Raw genomic sequence first — 5771 nt, 5'->3', positions numbered from 1 at the left:
AAGAAACTTCATATGGACCAAGGTGAATTTAATGAACTATTGGTTTTCTGTGTTCAGTGTGTTTTGAATGTGGAGATACAGTCTTTTTTACTGGTGTATTTCCCTTTTTAGGATATTAAACCTCTTAACAACAATCATTTATTCTCATTTAAAATTCCTCCAAACAGGTGCCCTGGTTTAGAAAGCGTTTAGATCACATCTCTTTCCTGTTTTAAGTGCTTTTCAGGTGTCTTATTTCTTTGACTCCCCATTTTGTACATATGTCTGAGGGTGGGCACCTCTCCTTTGATGTATTAATATTGCAGCTCCCCACGCAGTCCATTCTGGGCCTCAGTCTACTTGCTTGAGTCTTTGATGGCGTCGTCAAGGTGTGGGGCGGACAATGAAGGAAGCAGGAGGAGGGTTGGGGGGGAGGGGGGGGAGGAGGGGGAGGGAGGTCCTGTATTAGCTATCGATTACTGCATAACAAATAACCCCACACCCAGTAACATAGAATGACAGTAGTACTTTGTTATTTCTTATTGTTTCTGGGGGTCAGGAGTGTGGGAGGGGCTTAGATGGATGATTCCGTTTGGGATGCCCAGTGAGGTTGCCGTTAGGTGCCGGCCAGCCAGGGCTGCTGTCATCTGAAGGCTTGACCGGGGCTGGGGGATCCCTTCTCACGGCTGGCATTGGTGCTGGCTCTCGTTCTCGGTCACATCCTCTTGGTGTGAGCCTCCGTGGGGCTGTTTGAGTGTCTTCACCGCATGGCGCTGGGTTCCGCCAGAGAGAGAAACCCAAGAGGCCAAGGTAGAAACTGCGATGCCTTTTGCAGCCGAGCCTCACCTAGTCACACACTGTGACTCCGTCTTACGCTATTGATCACACAGAGCAATGATTCTCCGTGGGAGGGGACTACACAAGGGTGTGAAGACCAGGAAGTAAGGATCCTTGAGGGCCATCTGGGGGCTGCCATAACAAAGAACCACCGATGGGAGGGCTTAAACCACAGAAATTTATTTTCTCAGCGTCTGGAGGCTGGAAGTCCAAGATCAGGGTGTCAGCGGGGTTGGTTTCCTCTGAGGCTAAGAGGGAGGGTGTGCCCCAGGCCTCTCTCCTTGGCTTATGGATGCCAAGTTGTCCCTGTTTTACGTCTTCCCCCTGTACACGCCTGTGTCCTGATCTCTTCTTCTTTTCTTTTTCTTTTTTTTAAAATATCTTTTATTGATTTTTTACAGAGAGGAGGGGAGAGGGATAGAGAGTTAGAAACATCGATCAGCTGCCTCTTGCACGCCCCCTACTGGGGATGTGCCCGCAACCAAGGTACATGCCCTTGACCGGAATCGAACCTGGGACCCTTGAGTCCGCAGGCTGACGCTCTATCCACTGAGCCAAACCGGTCAGGGCGATCTCTTCTTCTTAGAAGAACAGCAGTCATAATGGATTAGGGCCACCTAATGAGTTCATTTTAATTTAAATTTGAAGTTTTTTAAATTTCTTTTTTTATTTTAGAGAGAGAGAAATATTGATTTGTTGTTCCACTTATTTATGCATTCATTGGTTGATTCTTTTTTCAAAATATCTTCGTATTGATTTCAGAGAGGAAGGGTGAGGGAGAGAAAGAGAGAGGAACCTCCATGATGAGAGAGAATCACTGATCGGCTGCCTCCTGTATGCCCTACACTGGGTATCAAGCCCACAACCCGGGCATGTGCTGGGAATCGAACCGTGGCCTTCTGGATCATAGATCGATGCTCAACCACTGAGCCAGGCTGGCCAGGCATTGGCGGATTCTTGTATGTGACCTGACTGGGGATCTTACCCGCAACCTTGGCGTATCAGGATGATGCTCCAACCCACTGAGCTACCTGGCCAGGGCCTGACCTCATTTTAATTTAATCACACCTATAACAATTCCGTCCCCAAATGTGGTCCCAGGCTGAGGTCCTGGGGATCAGGACACAATTCAGCCCGTAACAGCTGTTCCTACAGGCTCCCACCTCCACGCCCAGCCCTCCCCCAACAGTCGGACTGGCTTCACTCCCCTTCCTTTTCCCTCCATTCCCAGCTCCAGCCCCGCCTCCTCGGGTGACTGACCTTAGCCAGAGTCTTTCCCCAAATTATCCCTTTTGGAGAGACTCAAGCCAGAAGGAGAGAGGTCAAGTTCAAATGCAACAACGTTGGTGTACAGACGTGGATGGCAGCTGTCCCTCGCATTTCAATGAAATATTTGTGGGGTCCCTTCCTGTCAGCCAACCCTCTTCTCCGACTTCCTCCGTCCTGCTCTGCGCCTGGGGGCTGTCTGATGGACCACGTGCTATGGGCCGAATGTTTGTGTCCGCCGCACATCCACAGGCTGGAGCCCGAATCCCCAGTGTACTTGGAGGTGGGGCCTTCGGGAGATGATAAGGCTGTGCGGGTAGAGACGCAGCCCGCTGGCATGGCTCAGCGGCTGAGCGTCGACCTACGAATCGGGTCACAGTTCAATTCCCGGTCAGGGCACATGCCCAGGTTTCGGGCGCAGTCCCCACCCAGCAGGGGGTGTGTGGGAGGCAGCCGATCAATGATTCTCTCTCATCATTGAGGTTTCTATCTCTTTCTCTCCCTCTCCTTTCCTCTCTGACATCAATATATATATATCTTAAAAATGTATATATAAATATATATATCTTAAAATATATAGAGAAATAAAATAATATATTTTTAAAAGAGAGAGAGACACAAAAGGTAACTTCTCTCTCTGCCGGTCGGTCTGCAAACAAGGAAGTGGGTTCTGGGCGGGAACCGGGCCTGCAGGCACCGTGACCTTGGACCCCTCAGCCTTCAGCACTGGGAGGAGGCTGTGGTTGTGGTCACAGTAGCCCGAACCGACTAGACAGTAACTGTGGGCTCCCTCACCCCCTGGCTTCCTGTTGGCTGTGGGATCGCAGCTCAGTTTCAGAGGAGAAAGGAGAGTGAAGCTCAGATCCGTCCTTGCGGACTTAGAGGTGCTCCCAGCTCCCCGCGCGTCTCTCACTGGCTTCCCACCGCCTACCCACACCTTCGTCAATCATCCTATCAGACTCCTCCCGCCGGGACCCTGAGCAAGGCCACCGGGATTGGGGTAATTTACAGAAGGAATTCCCACGCTGGCATTTGGCTCAGACGGAGATCGCTCGCTGAATTTCCTGCCAGCTGAGTGAAACCAGGATTTGTTCTCAAAGTCCAGTTGACTCACAGAAAATAGTGAAGAGATGCGATATTTCTCGTAGACTCGATAGACAAAGATGAACTCGCCGAGCCCTAGCCGTGTGGCTCAGTTGGTTGGACGTCCTCCCATGCACCAAAAGATTGCCAGTTCCATTCCCCATTCCAGTCGGGGCACATGCCTGGGCTGCAGGCTCAATCCCCAGTAGGGGGCGTGCAGGAGGCAGCCGATCAATGATTATCTCTCATCATTGATGTTTCTCTCTCTCCCTCTCCCTTCCTCTCTGAAAGCAATTAAAATATCTTTAAAAATAAAAAAAAAAAAAGATGAAACCCAGGAGCGACCACAGCCCCAGCCCCCAGGGCTGCGGAGCTGAGCGCCAGTTTCTTGCACGGCTCTTCCTGCGCATCCTGGGGGCGAAGGCGGTACCGGGGGAAGATCTGGGAGACCCGTTCTCACAGCCGCCCTCCATCCGTCTCCCCCTGGCGTCTCCCCCAGAAGGGGCCCGGCTGGTGGCCAGCTGCCAGGAGCTGGGCGCCGCAGTAGTTCTGTTTCATCTACACGCTGGGGGTGCAGCCCGTCCCCGTGTGTGACCTGCCTGACTTGGAAGAGGAAGGTCACAACCTGCGTTTTATGGGACCACAGCAGAAGCCGAACAGCCGCCACTAATCAATCGCACTAACTCCTTCCACAAATATTTACCGAGCTCCTTCCTGGGTGTGTGAGTCCAAAGCAGAAGATGGCGAGCCCTTGACCTCTACCCCCCCCCCCTTCGCTCTGTCAGGTCCCCAAAGACAGAGCTCTCACCGCCAGGGCTCCGGACTGTCTCCAGCGCCCAGTGTGCCTTTGTTATGGGTAGAATCGTGTCCCCCAAAAAGATATGTTGAAATCCTAACCCCCTAGAACCGCAGGATGTGATGTGATTTGGAACCAGGGTCTTTACAGATGCGATGAGGAAAAGGAGGTGATACCGGAGTGGACGGGCCCTGACCTGGCAGGACGGGCCCTGACCAGGCAGGACAGGGCCTCACCCGTCAGGACGGGGCCTCGCCTGGTAGGACAGGCCCTCACCTGGTAGGACGGGGCCTCACCCAGCAGGACGGGCCCTCACCCGGCAGGACAGGCCCTCACCCGGCAGGACAGGCTCTGACGCGGCAGGACAGGCCCTCACCCGGCAGGACGGGGCCTCACCCGGCAGGACAGGCCCTCACCCGGCAGGACAGGCCCTCACCCGGCAGGGTGGGCGACACGGCACACACACGGATCAAGCCGGCAACCCAGGCATGTGCCCCGACCGGAATGGAACTGGCAATCTTTTGGTACATGGGAGGACGTCCAACCAACTGAGCCACACCGGCTAGGGCTCGGCTTCGAGCCTTCAGATCCGTGAGAGAAACATGTCCTATTCTTTGAAGCCACCCCGTTTGTATTGTGCTGTTACAGCAACCCCGGGGAATGGATGGTGTGTCAGGCATGTTTACCGAAGGGATTGAGTAGGCACTGGGCCACTGTGACTCCGGGTTTAGCACGCCGACCGGAGACCACACACAGCCTTCCGGCTGCCTTGGCCCAGGGCCTGTGTCCCGGTCAGATCGTGGATCCCGGTGGCCGGTAACAGGAGGCCCGGCTGAGTCCAGCGGGTGTGACCTGCTCGGACCTGGGGAGCTGCTAGGAGCTGTGCAGGTGCGGACCTGACATGGCAACGGGCCGCTTCCAACTCCGTCTCTCCAAGCTCTGGCCCATCCGGATCACCTGAGAGTTGTTTTGTTTTGTTTCTTCTTCAAGACCAGCGGTTCTCAACCTTCCTAATGCCGCGACTCTTTAATACAGTTCCTCATGTTGTGGTGACCCCCAATTTCATTGTTACAAATTGAACATAATGAAAGCCTAGTGATTAATCACAAAAACAATATGTAATTATCTATGTGTTTTCCGATGGTCTTAGGCGACCCCTGTGAAAGGGTCGTTGGACCCCCAAAGGGGTCGCGACCCACAGGTTGAGAACCGCTGCTATAGATACATACGTAGAGCCTGGTGGGCCATTACTGGACTCATGACATCATCCCAAGACATGGACTTCTGAAAATCCCTTCATTCATTCAATAAATATGTACAGAGCACCTACTATCTTCTCGGAAATGTTCTAGGCAGTGGGGGACACAGTAGGGAGCAAGTCAGACATGGTTCCTACCCTCAAAGAGCTGTCACCGCTGTGGGAGGTGTGTCAGTTAGCTAATGCTGCGTAACAAACCACCCCAAAACAGAATGGTTTCCAATGCAGAACTTGCTCTTCTCACAGTTCACATGGATCTACTGAATCGTTCTCCCCATGTGGTGTCGCCTGAGGTCTCTCATGCAGCTGCTTGTATTTTATTTATGTCTTTATTTTTGTTCATCCTCACCCCAAGATATATTTTCCATTGATTTTTAAGAGAGAGTAGGCGGGAAGGAGGGAGGGGGGAAGAGAGAGACAGACAGAAAGAGACAGAGAGAAACGTGGATGTGAGAGAGACACATCCATCAGTTGCCTCCTACACCCCCCCCCCCCCCCCCCCGCCACTGGGGCCGGGCAGCGAGTGTCCCGGGAACCAGGTGTCAGTTCAGG

The sequence above is a fragment of the Myotis lucifugus genome, unplaced genomic scaffold, assembly GCF_000147115.1.
Source record: "Myotis lucifugus unplaced genomic scaffold, Myoluc2.0 scaffold_967, whole genome shotgun sequence".
Lineage (NCBI taxonomy): Eukaryota > Metazoa > Chordata > Mammalia > Chiroptera > Vespertilionidae > Myotis > Myotis lucifugus.
This window is presented reverse-complemented; position numbering follows the sequence as displayed.